Source organism: Chaetodon trifascialis, chromosome 13, assembly GCF_039877785.1.
Source record: "Chaetodon trifascialis isolate fChaTrf1 chromosome 13, fChaTrf1.hap1, whole genome shotgun sequence".
NCBI lineage: Eukaryota > Metazoa > Chordata > Actinopteri > Chaetodontiformes > Chaetodontidae > Chaetodon > Chaetodon trifascialis.
The window spans coordinates 21,958,036-21,974,762 of NC_092068.1; the positions used below are offsets into that span (position 1 = coordinate 21,958,036).

The window sequence follows — 16,727 nt, forward strand, 5'->3', positions numbered from 1 at the left end:
CCTTTTCTTCTTGTTTTTGATGTTATGTAACCGGAGCATCTCAGACAGTTACCATAATGTACCACGTCAGTCAATTGTCTATAAAAACAATGGCTACAGGAGCCGTGATGAATGGGATGAATGGGGAAAGATCTTCTATTGAAACTGCAGTCCACATCTTTGTGTCTGCCTTCCTGCAGACTTTGTCAGGTGGGGTATTTTTCTTTTTTGCTATGGCTAAGCTTAGACAACACGACCCCTGTGCCACAGTGTCAGTGACTGGGCAAGTCTTGCACCTGTTGTGAGCCAATCAACTCACAACAGGTGCGCTACCAGGAGGGAACCACAGTGGTGCCTGCTCATGTCACACATGAAGAATGCACTACAGGTGGCTTTTTTTGGATCGTGACAGCACAGAGGAACTGCGGCTATATTTTCAATTACCTACCCAACAGAGCCTTAACTGCTGTGAGCTACAGTATCAGGTCTCAATGTAACAAAATCTGTTTTTTATGCAGTCCTTTAAACTGAATGGCAAAATATGACTTGATTTGACAGCCCCTATTGGTTGGACACCACTGTTTATCAGTGCCTTTCAAAAGTCTTATAAATGACAAGAAGAATTACAGCTGTGGATACGGTTTGGTCATGTGAAGGCACGGATATTAGCTGTTGAAGATTAGGGAAATATTCAGTGGTGATGATAAAAAATAACACTGACTGGTAGAAAACTGGAAATGAAACCTCCTGTTTGTTGACCCACCTATCCACCTCAGACCCCCCCTGAAAGGTTTAACAACAGCACATGATGTACTTCCACATTTGACGTTTGCATGGGGTCTTAATTAGGGGAACCCAGCTGCATACTGAGTGCTTAAATTGTACATTTTCTTTCTGTGTACTTCTTTTGTGCAGATTGCCATCTCATATGTGTTCCTATGTATTTTGGGCATTCGAGGCCCCATTAAGTCATATTCAGCTAAAGGGACCGTGAGCAAAATCATTCAGAGTGCAGCTTTCTTCCACTTTTGCACCTGATTAATCAAGACTGTTTGATTAAGATGATTATGCGACTCAACTCGGTCATAATACCCGAGGCGCAACCAAAATTCCTCAGTCACGACCCATAGATATCCTCATTATCCTGCCAGTTGTTGGCCCTGTTTTCACGTGCACGCTGCTCCTGCTAAGGGTTCATACTGCATCATCTCTTCACTGCACAGACATTTTCGGGGGCAGTGGTCGAATTCAAAAATAGCACATGGCAATTTTATTTTAGTATGCATTTTGTGCGTGTTTGTGCACTGATGCCACAAACATTTGTGACAAACCCGTCAGAGAGAGGAGAGGTGTGGGGAGGGTCAAAGTTGGGCGAGCATGTCAATCATGTGACGTAGTCTTAGACGACCAGCAGACAGTCCAGACTGAGACACAGGGTGACTCAGCGTTACATTTGTACACGTCCCCTATGGCGAGATTACTCACCTACAAGCTACTCCGGTCAACCTTTGTGTATGTGTGTGTGATTGTGTGTGAAATGTGATTGTCTGCATGCAAATATAAAATGACCTAAAGAACATATTTATAGCGTGTAAAGAATCTCTGGCTTCTCATGAATGCACATGCAGTGCTAGTTTTGCTGGTATGGCCTCAGGATGAGTGTGTTCAGCAGAGCAGACATGGAGATCACATGACATATCTGCTCCATCTATACAACAGATGAATCATTCGCAGCTCCTAGCACCACACTAACTGCTTACTGTAGCACTGACACACGTTTACTGGTGGCACAATGGCAAAGACAGCTCCCCCTGCATTAACAAGACATGTTCGGAAGATATTTATGTTCTCTCATAATTAAAATAAGAATGAACTGGAGAGAATAAACTTTGGATTCACCAAAAAAAAATCGCTAGGGAAGAGATTGTTCATTCTTTGTCACCTACTGCATCTTCATAGATCAATATTATGCAAATACAATCAATCAAGTTGGAATATCAGTTACAATTGACTAATTTGTCAGTGTTATTGTATATTGTAAAGACAATCAAAGACAATCAACAGCCTTAGTGTACATTTGCTTTGTGCATTTGGAAATCAAACAGGCTTGCAGACACACTCAGTACAGTCAATAAAACAAGCAGGAGGGAGCAATAGGTGGGACAGACCTGGGACTGAATGAACGATTGATATTATCAGGATAATTTGTGTCGAAGGATATCTTCAAATGTGCTATTTTTCATAAAGAAAATGCAATTATTCAAACTCTGAAACAGCATCTATTGCAAAAAGGGACAATCAATGACCAATTTGTAGGGAAAAATCTGCTTTTATATGGTTGGTTGGAGCAGAGACGGGGCACTGCCCTCAATTTTTGTCACTTTACAAAGTCATACTGACTTTCCACAGTAATGGACCAGGTTGCTTTGGTACGTTGAACTGAGTTTGCCAGAGCCAATAGGAGGACTCTCAGCTTAACTTTTGTTTACATACAGTCTCTGACCATTCCTGCACTGCATACCTTTAAAAAAGTAATGTCATCCTTTACACGTAGCTTAGTGAAGCACTCTCCTTTTGCTGTGATGATAATTTAACTCTAACTGCCCACTTATAAACACTTTATGTAACATGTTATGCAGTAGTTGTCTACTTTGAGACTAGAGTTTGAGTAACAGGCCCATTACTGGCTTTTTACCTCAGCTGTAGGTGTCCAGAAGAATCACCGCACTGAGGTTTAATATGTGCTGTAAGAGCTTCTGGAGGACAGTGTATTAAAACGGCAGAATATTTCCCCCTCTGGCTATTTATGCATCATTATGCACCATTGTGATGTTAAAATTATGTGTGTGTTTGTATGCACACAGGTGTGAGTGGGTATGTTTGTCAGTGGGAGAGCAAGGCTGGAGAAAATTTATGTAAGAATGTGGGCTTCCTCTATGTCACGCATGTGACTGTCCTAGTCATACTCCAGTGTATATTCTTTGTGTGTGTGTGTGTGTGCACTCAAGTGCGTGCTTTGTTTGTAACTGCATGATAAATTGCCATCTTTAGCAGAAGGTCTTTCCCATATTTTATACTGCCGCAACCATATTATCCTAAAATGTAAATTATCCTATTTCAAAACAGCAGTCTACCATTATCATAATCATGGTGACAGTCTAATAAAATGCATCCCTGCAGAGATGCTGCTCGCTGCTTAGCCTGGATTCACAAAGGAGTGCACGCTGCTGTTACTCAGTGACAGGGAAATTCACCCAAAAACACATCAAAACTTCAGATGTTTTGCCTTACTCTAACCAATGATATTAACTATGAGAAATGTTCTCTTTAAAACTTATTTTGACATGATGATGATGTTTCTGTGCAAACCAGCTGCATAAACAGAATTTCACCATATAGATGCTTATGTAGGAAATTTTTTCAGTATTTTAGAGCTGATTTTATTTCAATTTAAAGTCTCCGTTCATGGTGTTTGACTTCCTGTAGCATCACATTCAATTTCAGTCTGCACATATATCTAGCTTATGTCACCCGCACAGCTCCTGCTGAGCTCCTATAGTGGCAGCAGGATTGTGTGATTGGCAGGTTTGAGAATGGCTGTGCTCTAAGAAGGCACCCTGGGGCGCAGCGCCCCTGAATTATGAAGGAATGAGCTGAGGCTCTTACCGCCCTGTGTCAACTTCATATCTGCAAAGGGCTCTCTCATTTCCCCCTCTCCCTCTGCTTCAGTCCAGTTTTATCGATGTATGCTTTCTTATCGTGACAGAAGTGAAGCCAGTTCAATTGCAATGTTATCATTGAGTGGGAGGGTAATATTTGCTAAGATAAACATTCCAGCCATGAAAAAAATACTGGGTGATGTCCTACTTTGACATGTTATTTACAAATGACTTGAGTGAATGAAGAAAAAGAAATGATTTATGTAAGGTTTAACCCATTTTCTTTGCTGCGTCCTCCATAATATCATACTTTCATAAGACATGTCTCATACTTAATACTTAATACAGAGCAAATTACGCTTGTGTTCCTCGTCCAGCTCCTTGCTTGCCCAATAGAAACATGGAAGCCTACCAGGAAAGCAGGGAAAAGAGTGCTTTCCAAATTACACACTTAATTAATTTGTGTGTAGATAATCAAGTAATGATTAATATTTAATCAATTTAGCCAATCAATTATTAGATAAAGGGCGTCTTCGTATTTGAAACATGCTTTTACGATGAAGAGCAATAGAAATGGAGTGATTTAAAGTGACTCGTGAGCACTGAACAAATGGCACTGTATGTGAAAGACTCATGCCGGATCTTCAAAAATCAAGCCCTCTGTTGCATCTCTGTGGGCGAGCTTTATGAGTACATCCCTGCAGCCGCTGCCATCCTGTTCCCTGGTCCCTAAAACCCTTGTGTGTCAGATTCCCAGAGTCTTCCCTGTCCCACAGCACCAGCCTGCCAAGCCTTCAGCGAATCAGCTGGAGAGCCCCATGTACCAGCGGAGAGAGTCTGTGGGATCTTGGATTGTCATCTTTCAGGGATATCAAGAAATGGCCCCTAGAAGGGTATATCTTGTGGTTTCGAGGGCCCTCATCGGGTCCACGCCACGGTCCCCTTTGCTGCGCAGCCACCCCAGCAGTCACAGTCATTTAGTCTGACAAGTCCCCGTTTGGTAGATCAGCCTCTCTAACCTCATTAACCATCCGTTCACTTCCTCAGTTTGTCCCTTTATCTAATTCTCTGCTGCCCTGCTCTCCAGTTGCTTCTTTTTTCATGCTAACCTCTCGCCTTTGTGACAGCTAGTGTGCCTTCTGCTTCTCAATTGGGTAACCTTCCCTTTGTCTCCCAACCTGTTAGTTTTCCTGTTTGCCCCCCGAGGCATTAGTTCCCAGCCTCCAGTTCCTCTTCTGTGCTTCTCTGCCCGAACTTGCTTCTGTTTTTGCTTCTCTGTCGGAGCCTGAATCTGTTTCTGTTTCTCAGCGTGAGCTTAAAGCTGCCTCTTAGCCTGTGTCATTTCTGTGTCACTGCCTTACCCTTTATCTGTTCATGTTGCTTGTATCTGTTGGTTGTATAGAGTCTCCTCCGGCATCCCTGTCAGAGCCACTTTTCCCAACAAAACCTGCCTCCATTTCGATTCTATACCCTCTATCTGTCCTTTTCTAAGCTTCAGCTCCAATTGCCTCTATTCGTTTGCGGTCCTGTCTCCATCAGGTCTCCCTCAAATCTCTTCCCAAGCCAGTGTCCTTTTATTATCAGCCTGCAACCCCCTTTGGTCTCTCCTCCAAACCCCGTCCCCCAACATTCAATCCTCAGAGCCAGGCCAGCCCGTTTCTTTCTCTGGTGATCCAGTTTATGGTCCAATGGTACTCTGTGCTCAGGAAGTCCACTTGACTACAGTCATTGTACCTGTGCTTGTTGCAACCTTAGGCAATGAAAACTGCTTGTCCATCTGCTACCTGCCTCTTTAAGTGAACTCACACAACTGACACACAAGTTAACGGGGCCTCCGCCGCTGTCAGCGAGGTCAGCCTTGCACATCACTCCTCTTGGGTCAACCCTTTCCTGAGCTGTCCTCAATTTCCCGCTCGGTGATGGCTGGATTATCTGTGTAACCCAGGCATCTGGATCAACTTGGGGCAAAATTGTGAGGCGTCTTTCTTCCATATCCAGTCTCAGACCATGTCCTGTTTCACCTGCCCAGTCATCTTCCTACCGAGCTAAATATACAAATTTTCGGATATGTTTTGCTGGAACGTCTATGCTGCTGAAGTTGCTGTGGTAGGACATCAGAAAAAGCCTCAACAGAAGCTTTGAATGCACAAAAAATATGACGGTATGTACAGCCTTATGCTGTGGTTGAACCATCCCAAATTTTGCTTGCCAATGCCTCCTCATTTTGGGATTTATTTGTCTGGCCTAGCTGCCTGTCGGTTTCGGTCGCAGTGTTTGCATTCGGGCCCTCATTCCTGTTTCCAATGCCCTGAATTCTGACAGCGTGACCTTTGTGCTGAAACCCTCACTCAGTGCCGGGCGGTCAGCGCTAATAAATTCTTGGTGAGGGCTGCTGGTCAGGAGAAGTGGAAACTCAGTTCAATTCAAAGGTTTGTAGTCACTGATTCTGCAGTTTTGTTTCGCAGTCGCATCACCGTTCAAATGCATTTCAGTATTATCCGTCAGTAAGTGAACGCATCACCGTTCAGCTGTCGCATTTAGCGCAGTAGAAAACTTGCCTGTAAGCAGCACATAAGGTCAGCAGCTCAGCAGACTATGATTTACAGCCAGGTTGTCATAAAGTGATTGTTTCTGTGACTTTTGTCGTCTTTTAAGACTTTTAACGAGGACGTCATGACAGCAGCCGCCAGTGAGGCGCTGCACTGCTGCGAGCTGCTGATCGCTCCAGTGATGGGTGATTCAGTCAGTTCACTTTAGCAATTTGTTCATAAAAATGTGTTCGCATATGTATTTCAAATACCACACACAGGTGTTTTGTGTTACCTTTTTACAGACCTAAAAGTCCTTCCAGTCATTTTCTGTGTTTCCTTCAAAATGTATTTTTGTACTTTAAAATGAGAAGAAGTAGTGCCGGTGTAGATGTTGAACAACTATGAACGTGAACGGGTTTGTAATGGATGAGGTGGAGGCAAATATTGTTTGCTCTACGAAGTCAATCTTTTTTTATAATGCTGCAGCTCTGGTTACATTATTGCACTGATATGTTGGCTGCTTACCAAAAGAAGGCTGTGCAGGTCAGCTCCTGAGCTCAGTCTTACAGCTTCATATATGTAGTGAAACCGATTCTTCGACATTTCGTTCCTCTTGATGAGCTTTATTGAAGGAGTGCCACTATTTCCTACATCCCACTGCTGTATTCTGCAGTTTTTAGTTTATTCTGTTCATGTTGCTCTTTCTTTGTTCAAAGTGTCTTTTGACATATTTTTAGCATTGAGAGATTGAAGGTGGAGCTCAGCATTGTCAGGTTGTTTGCTTTAACACGTGATCAAACATTTACCATAGAAAACGTGCTTTTTGATGTGCCTGATGATTCAAAATAGTCCCAATTTAAGATTTTAATGAATGCCAGCCAGCCAGCCAGCCAATCAGAGACGGGCATTGTTGGACTTTAAATAGGCTAAATAAGAAGAATGTTGGCTCAATAGCATCGTTCAACATAGAGACAGAGACAGAGAGAGCAGGATGAGACACCTTTCTGGACTCACCATTCATTTTCAATGGGATGTTGATATTAATCTGAAAGAGTGGGTAAAAGCGAGCATGTGAGTAAGAGAGAGAGAGGGGCTAGAGGGGGCGCGGCAGTGTGTGTGACAGAGTGACAGGCAAGATATATGTGTAAAGACACACACAGCCTCAGAGAAGTGAAAGACACACACACACACACACACACACCACAGAGAGAGGGGAGGAGGGCGAGCTGATCCTCAGTTGGTGTGTGAGGCAACAGACGAAGTGGAGAGCTGCGCACACACAGACACGCTCGCTCACACCCACTGTCTCTCTCTCACACATACACACACACACACTCTCTCTCTCTCTCTCTCTCTCTCTCTCTCTCTCTCTCTCTCTCTCTCTCTCTCTCTCGCCCCCCTCTCTCTTTCTCTTGCGCTCGGAGCGAGAGGGGACGGGAAGGGAAGAATGAGGAAGAAGTCCGCTGTGCTGCGCGCCTCGTCCCAACAAATGCGGGTTTGCTGATAAAGCGGCGCTCCGGTCATCCGATCATACAGGTCGCGCTGCATGGAAACGAGGAGTAGGCAACAACGACAAACAACAGCAACAAATAAAAAGCTGTCAGTGCATGGGAATCCGGACTCCTCTCCCCTTCTTTTGTGCGTCTCGGGTGGTGGATACGCCGCCTTGGCTGGCGTATAAGAGCGCCCCGCGTCTCCATTACCATTCCCCACCACTGGCTTACCTCCACTACTCCTCCTCCTCCTCCTCTTACTCCTCGTACTGCCACTATTACTGGTAGAGCTACAGTGCAGCTTTTACTACTGACTCCGGATTGTTGGCCACTCTCTGGATAAAAAGGTAGGACACTGCAGTTGTCTGGGTGCGTTTTCGGCGGGGATAATGGTTTTAATGGTGTTGAATGCTGGGGGTCTTTGCCTCTATTTCGCCGCATTGTCCGGGAAAAGCAAGTTTTTTTTTTGGAGGGAGGGAGATGGAGTGAATGGGATGCAAAGGGGACGGTGTCGCCGCATGGAGCCCCGACTAGAGACTTGAAAGCACCATGCGTCGGAAGCGTTTGGATGCGATGTGGAGACGATGTTTCCTCACCTCATCCTCCCGCACCACGCTGCGCCTTCCCTCCTCTCTGATACAGAGGTTTCTAGAGAGTGGATCGCTGCTTTAGAAATGGATGCGGTGAAAGGTGTTTGTCCTGTGTTTTTTTCATTAACATTAGCCGCCGGTTGAGAATCCAGAAACTGCTTTCTTTCGCCTCAGGGACTGTTTTTTTTTTTTTTTTTTTTTTTTTTTGCCATTCACTCCCACCCTCCGTCCCTGCCCTCTTCTCCATTCCTCCCTTGTTTTAGCCTGCCTCGCTTATTTCTGGGGGAATAATAATTACGGATGCAGAGCACGTTCAGATAACCACGCTCACACCTTTTATAGGCTTTCAATGTGGAAGTTGGGTGACAAACATGCGCAGACCAGGCTAAATTTCCCCTCAGAGATGGCAATTCTCCCAGAGGATGAATGATCCAGTGGCTTAAAAGCGCGCTGAGATCCACATTTGCGCAATTCTGCACGTCCCCCATCCTTTGCGCCAAGCAGTGCAGCGCTGTTGGGGCTGATGGAGTGCCTTTGCACATCAGTGCAGGGCAGGTTGGGGGGAAATCTCGGTCCTGACTGCGTGGTTGAGTTTGAATGGGTTTAATTCAGCGTTGTTTCGTTAGCTTTTTTAGGTTTTAATGTGAAATCCGAAGACAAAAGCTTCTTTTACCTTCTGTCTGATGTGCTTGTAAAGTGTTATAAAAAGGGAAACAATGGCAGAGATTCACACATCAGATAACTGTTCCAGTAAACCTGGCACAGATAATATTAGGAGGCAGCAGGCAGGCTCTTTATTCTCGTGATGTGACACTACAGACGCTTCGTCTTGTGAGGAGTGCTTGGCACATTAGGCAGGTACCATCAAGGCTTTCCAGGCAATCTTTTCCAGCTGACTTCAGTCGGGGCTTTATGGCCATGACACAGAGGAACTGTAGCTCATCCACTGTAGATGACATGAAATATTTATTTGTGACAATGAAAAACTGAAACGCAGTCAGAAGTCTTTACTGCTTTATTTACCTTCCAGCAGCGGTGCAGTTGGTTATTGATGAAAGATAAACTTCATTTCAGCCATCACAGCCAAATAGATTCAGATTAGCACGCGCGATGCATTTCCCAATAAAAACTGACCTTTTTCCATATTTGAAGGCAGATTGAGGCCGCCTCTCAGTGGGTCTGCGTCAGTCAGTGATTAGGCCTGTTCTCAACCTGCTTGAGGAGAACATAGACCACAATGAGCACACACACACACACACACACACACACACACACACACACACACACACACACACACACACACACACACAGATATGTAGCTGTCACAGTGTAATATCTGCTGTGTCGCTAATGTTGTAAGTAGAAGTACAAGAGAATTTGAATAAGAATTTTCTCCCAGATTTTATGTTCCCACACACCAAAAAGTTCTCGTATTTCTTTCTGCAAAGGGTTAAGTATAGTTTACAGTAAACAGGGCAAGGACGGGTCAGGTAATGTTTCTGCTTACGTAAAGTTAAGTGAAAGATCGAGAGGATGTGCTAAAGAGCTGCTGCAGGTCAACCAGTCTCTTGAAGTCTCTGTAATCTAGTTTAACCATGATTTTGGAATTATTGATTTACAAAACAATCCTAAAATTAGTAACTGGAACGTTGTATAGGGATTACTGTACATTATAGTCAAGGCAGATGTGTCTGAAAGGTGATACTGTGACCTGCGTCATATAATTCATTATCTAATAAGCTATAAGGTAGCCAGTGTCAAACCCTGGGGAAGATTTCCTCTATTAGAAATCAATATACAAATTGATTGCTTGTCTGCAAACTGACCATTAATCATAGGTTAGTAATAGATAGGTGCGACCCCACTGTCAGTCACAAGCCTGTAGGTGACGATGTGGGTGTACTGCTACCTTCCAGTGCTTGTCAGCTGCTGTCAGGTTCATTGCAGATGATACAATAACAAACAAGATTGCTGCAGACCTCATTGACTTTGCTGTACTTTGCATCAAAATGTATATTGCTAGCATGGATGTGTTCAGGGGGACGCAAACCACTAACCCTGTCAGACTGACACACAGCGTCAGCTCTGTTTAAGGGCTTTCTAACATCACTATAAGACAAATAAATCACTGTCATGTTTATCTTAGTAAAAGCATTGTAAACAAATAAATCACTGGGATGACTGGTAGCTTTCATGGCCATTTGATGCTGTGCTCTACTGGGAAAGATGTGGTGGCCTCTCTCTTGACCTTTTTAGTACAAAAACAGAGGCTAAACAAAGCAATGACTCTATCTGTAGTGTCATGTGTTTATCCCTGATAAGCAGAGGTAACTTTACCTCCACGATAGAAAGGAACCGTGTTTACAGGAAATACGCTCTCGTTCTGGAAAACAGAAGTAGTACTTCGAGGATGAGACGGAGGCCACCAGTTGTCCAAACCCTGCCTTGACAAAAAAAGCTGCATTTACTACTTTTAACAAGCATATGAACAACTGGATGTAGCATAATAAGGCTGTACAGAGAGGCAACACCCCACACAGCGATAAAATATGGATGAATTCATACAAGTTTGCATGCATAGGATAGAGGAGTCTAACACAGTACAGCATAGTATGATGAAAAGGATGTGAACTCAAGTCAAATCTATTCACTTATATAGCATTTAAATGTGTTCATCTGAGAGCGCTTTACTGTCTGCACAACCGATACCACTCCCTCTTGTCCTTCGTTTAGATAAGGGAAAGCTCTGATGTTTGTTGTTTGAGGACAGATAAAAAGACTGATTCAAGCTGTAAAGATAACACCGACGTATCGTCTTAGAGTTGATACGGCAAACAGTCAACTCGCATCCAGATGGAGACATTAGCGTTTTATTGGAGTCATGTTTCCATCCACTGAACATATTTACGTCCAGTATTAAATCATCTTGCTCTGCTTTGGTCTCCGCCAACTCCTGAAATATCTGGCTCTTCAGCTGCTGAAAGCTCCACTTTGTTTACCAGCTTGTCGCTAACTTTGTGTGTACATGGTGGAATTATCAGAACTCTTCCCGCTGATAACAGCCGCCTCCTCCAACAGTTAGCTTAAAGATGCTTTGGAGCTGAGAGAACACCTGCTGGGTGCTATAATTATCTTCTGATTGGCCGCTTTGAGCGATCCCTGGTGACCCGTTGGTGACATAGAGGTATTGATCAGTGCAGCCTTAAGTGCAGGTACAGTGTGTCTGGAGTTTTTGTAGGCTATATATATCAAATCCAAGAAGGTCAGGGAAAACACGAAGCTTCTGCGGTTTGGACTGTTTTCCAGTGGCATGTTTCATGTTGTTGGATGCTAAAAATAATCCAGGTTTTCAGAAAGACAGATGAAAGAATTGCTCTTTGAGGAAAACCTATTGAGTTACAGATGATGGTGGAACAAAGGCTCAGAAACCAGGGAGGACTTTGTCTAAAACCATATCCGATGTGTCTGCACATGTGGCATTCATGCTGGATGCATCACCGAGCCCTAGAAGGAGGGTTTCAATTTGGTTAGTTTGAAGATGACTGCTTGCCTTTGGCTAGCTCTTCTGCCCTGAATGAATGGAGCACTGGAGATAAGGGGAGTGATTTATTTGACTTTTATGTTTTTTAATTATTTTTTTTCTTTTGCCCACACGATCCCTGTTCGTTTCCCTGAGCTTATCATCACTCTGCCTCATGTTCCCGTCCCTCGTCGCACCCCAGACAGACAGACAGACAGACAGATGCGCAGATAATGTCGAGGGATAGGCGGACAAAGTGACCGACAGTAGGAAATAGTCCTGTGTATTACCGTGCCAGCCTGATCATTTCCTCCACTCCATGTGTAATAATATGACAAGGCATCTTGGCTCGAGGTTTGGCTGCGAGGCACATCCCGGCTAAAAGAGCTCAACATCACCCTAATGACGGTAAACGCAGACCATTAATCTTCAATTGTTCGTGGGGGCGTGTGTGTGTGCGTGTCTATGTGTGTGTATTTGCTCTTGCACACACACAGTAGAATAGCCCTTCGGTTTTATCTTGCCAGGAGAGACGAGAGTACGTAGAGTGACCTCTCTCTTTCCCGCCTCTGTCTGTCACTCTCTTTCCCTCTGGACATCTTATTCTGTTTCCTATATTGCATCCTTCTCATTCAGTCTCTTCAGATTTATAGCCCTTCTGTTTACTCTTCCACTTTTCTTTGTCTCTCTTTCACTCGCTGTTTTAAATTTTTCATCATTGCCCCAGCAGTGAGGAAAATGCATCTCGGACAGGCGTCTCCTCGCAGAGCGGCAGGCTGAGGCTTGTGTTATTTTTGTTGCTCATGGGCAGCGTCTCCTCTCCTTTATTCTACAGCTACATCACTTCTAATATCTCTGATGAACATTAGGGGATTATGCAGAGAGTGGGTTCATGTCTTCGGCGTGCCTCCGTCTCTTTTCTTTGTTGCTTTTTGGTCTAATCAGCTGCCTTCTTGGCACCTTTGGGTGCTGCCTTCAGAGGCTCCCGAGGAATGACAGTATTGGGGCAGAGGGGGAACATCTTGCCTCAGTGCAGCACATGGTTTTGGTTTTCTTCACTTTAGGTATTATGTTTTTTGTTTTAGCCTCTGGGAAGGAGGATTCAGCGGTCCAGTGTGTTTGCACGCGTGTGTGTGTGTTTTTGCTTTTTCTCTGAGGCAGGGTTGGCTTGTCTTATGTTGTGCTCCTCTTGAAATGGAGCCAAGTTTTTGAGGTCATAACACAAGGGAAAATCATGGCGGGATATTCTGAAACTTGATATTTCAATTACCAAATCCAAAATAGCAGCCACTGTTCAGCAGCTAGGCCTCTGTGGTGTTAACAGCACACACATAAATGAACACGCTTGAGTTCGGTGCTGATAGCAGCCAGGGCGTCAGTTTTTCTTAATCAAATGGCAGGTTATGTTTCTAATGCAGCCAGTCAGTCAGTCCTGCAGGATGGATTTTGCTGAAACGGAACTGTAAACAGAACAGGTAGTAATTACCTGGAGTCATCTGAAGTGTAATCTCCTGGTAAAGTGTCAAGCAATCAGGATTGTCGAAGCAAGGATTATCAAGAATTGGTGTTTGTGAGGATGAATTTTAAGCAAGCCAATGAGAAGAAACAGAGCAAGGCTCAGAAACTGGAGCATGGATTTCTGGTTTTATCTCCCAAAGCAGCAGGAGAGCAACCAAAAAAACTCCTGCTCAGGTGCCCTTTTGCAAAGCACCTCCAGATGTTTGCGTGAGGCCTGTGGAAGCCCCCGTGACATCTCAGATTATTCATTCGCCCACTGATTTTCTCTTCTCATTTATCCTCTTCAGGGTCACAGGCCCATCAAAACAGCACCAATGAAATTAATCAGTGCTTGATTATTGTTTGATTAAATAATTACAGAGGAAACATAGGAATAAGGGCTGTGAGTTGTAATTAAATGCCTCTCCATGATGTGGTTTAAAACATGGTCTGCCAAGCCTCAGCGCACCCCCTGAGAGGGAGAATTTATACCTGCACAGTGCCCAGAGTTGGATATTTTACATATTAAATACTAACCAAAATTTGTACTGATTTAACAAAGTAGATAAAAGTGTTACGTGACGAGCTTTAGAGATGCTGGAAGGCAGATTTATTTTCCCCCTTGAACAGAGCCAGGCTACCTGTTTCCAGTATTTATGCTAAGCTAAGCTAACCAGCTTGTGGCTGTGTCTTGATATTTAATGGACAGATATGAGAGTGGTATTACAGGTCTGATCATATCTTGGAGGAAAAAAAAGTATATTTCCTAAAAATTCAAACTATTTCTTTAAAACATCTCTTTAAACCTTTTCTTTTTTTGTTTGAAAGAACTTCATATTCATGCAGCATAATCACAATGTGAAATGACTTGAAGGTTGCCTCCTGAGGTGAAAAAGCATGTTGGCCTATAAAGCTTCATTCCATTCAAATACCACGAGCGGCTTTGAGAGTGGCCGAGCTAAAACCAATAACCTGGCAAAAACCAATTCCGGCTTCCGTTTTCATATTGGTCTTTGGAAGAGCTGACACACCAAAACACCTTAAAGCGTAAGGAATAATTTACCATTTTCCCCACCTGTGGTGAATCTATTATGCCCCAACTGTTGCCATGTCTCTTTTCAATGGTTGACTCCTTTTACTTTGTATTTCTCTCTGATATAAAGTCATACAGGCCTTGACGTCATGAGGCTGAGTCATGACAGTTAGAAGTGCTAGTCATCTTTATATCTTATTTCCTTCAACAGCGTGTTTGAATGCTGTTGGATTTTTACATACATTAATGATACAATGCAGGCTATATTTGTACATTTTCTTTCATACATTTCAGTGTCAGTCTGATACTTTTCCTTAAAATATTATCTTTCCTGCTCAGTTTCTGTTTTCATGGGCCTCACCTTGAACATCCAGCGGCGTTGAGAAGAAATAGAAAACACATTCTGCTGTCTAGAGACAGCACAGAACAGCTGGCATAGTGAGCATGCTCTTTAGCCATCAGCCTGCTAGAAAAATGACATCCTTAAGTGAAAACAGCCAAATCCCAAAGCACACTGAATTATTGATCACTTGGAAATGCCACACAAAGCCTTGTGTGACCACACAAGAAGGCCATAGAAGCCAAAGAGCTGCTGGATCACATTAGCCAGAAGGAAAATGTTTGGTTATGATCTTACTGAATTGTAGTTTAATTAAGCAGAGGTGTAATTTTGTTTGGAATCGATTTTCTGAGCAAAACCCTCCCAGACCACAGCTGAACCCACTGAGCTCGCATCAACACAGCAGTAAAACTCAACGCTCATCACACTTTAGTTAACCCAAATATTTAAATTCACCATTGCTGGGCTGAGCATGCATTACACAGTAAGCGCCATATGCAGCGAGTAGCTGTCAGCAACATTAGGCAAGGCACACACACATGCTCTCTGCAGTGTGGACAATATATGAAAGAACATACACACATTGATTACACCCCCTGTGGAAATGGCTCCTGAGCCTTGTTGCATGCAATGTGAGAGATTCATGTGATTCATATTGTCAAGGGATTTACAGCTTCATCTATAACAAGTACTGTGGCAGTAAAAAAAACAGGAAAGTACTGATGTAACTATTGACATCGGGTAAATTGTGCTGTGTCTGTGTTTAAGAGTGTGAACGGTTAATTATCGGGAAATGGATGTTGGCATGCAGGAATGTGGAAGACGCTTGTTTGAGGACAGTTCTAAGCTCGTCTTTGTTTCTGGTCTTGGGTCTTGTTATTGATCCCTGATCAAAAGGATTACTACTCCTTTGTGTGCGGCAGTGCTTTGACTGAAAGTTCTACAAAGTGGGGAAAGTTTGTTCCCGGGGAAAGATGTGAGGGTGAGGGGAGAGGCCACTAACAGCATGTGTGCTGGTCAGATGAAGTCATTCTGCCTTGTTTTTTCCAGAAAAAGGCAGGAAGATAATCTGTACAGACAGAAACGTGTATGCTTACGAGCTTAAGCTGTTCCGATACTCTTCTCGTATTGCTGTACTCGCTGTCTGCTGCCCAGAAGACCAAAACGCAGCACTGACATTATTCCAGGCCACGCTCCCACTTTGTTATCTTGGTAATTCACAAACTGGTGTCAACAAGTCTCTAAAACCTGTGCATTGGTTGAATAAGGTGTTTTTTCTGGTTTTAAAAATCAAGCACGCAGTCGCCATCACAGACTGGATGACACACAGTAGTCAGAATCAATATTACAATATTGAAATGATATTTTTAAGCATGGCTCTATTTTTGAAGATAGCAGTGACGCAAATTCTTCTTTTATTTGCCCTCATTCCAAAAAATACAACATTCCTTCTAAGCTGTTTACATGGTTAATGAAAATGAATATTCTGCTCATATGCAAGCTTACATGCAGCTGTGTATACATACAACAAACACAGAATCCCTCTTTCATTCATTTAACCACCCTCTTGAAAAGGTTGACGCTGTGATATGTGCACATATCCAAAAACTTGTTGATATCCAGAATGTATGTATGTAATGTATGTATGTATGTCTTCGTAATGTTTAAAAGTAGGTGTGTTTCTCCTTCCGACCAGAAATGTGGGCTTTTCTTTTGTGCAAGCGTCTCTACCTCAGCCTTGCAAACCTACAAACACAGAGAGTTGAGCATATTCTGAATATGCTGTACGCGTCCAAAGAATGCTCCATAAAACCTGATTAATATCAAAATATCCCACAAGTCTGAATGAGAAAATGCTGCATTTGAAATAAGGCCTAATTTGGAAAGTCCAACCAGAATAGGCTTTTTACATGACCCATATAAAATCCCTAATATTGTCATCTTTGTAATTATAGTGGAATATATTATCATTATTATAATATTGGCTCATGTATATTCTCCATTAATGGAACTTTTCATACCCAACCATGCATACTGCACCACATCGCATAAAAATGACATACAGTCCTTCATTCCTGTCATTGC

At 43.3% G+C, this 16,727-nt stretch overlaps 1 protein-coding gene across 1 annotated transcript in view; it reads left to right on the top strand.

The window, feature by feature from the left end:
- The first annotated feature begins 7,411 nt into the window (after positions 1 to 7,411).
- Positions 7,412 to 16,727, top strand: part of slc8a1b (solute carrier family 8 member 1b) — a 130,848-nt gene continuing 121,532 nt past the window's right edge. The window contains exon 1 of the mRNA XM_070978296.1: positions 7,412 to 8,009. The gene's annotated coding sequence lies outside the window, so the exon portion shown is untranslated. The remainder of the gene's footprint in view (positions 8,010 to 16,727) is intronic.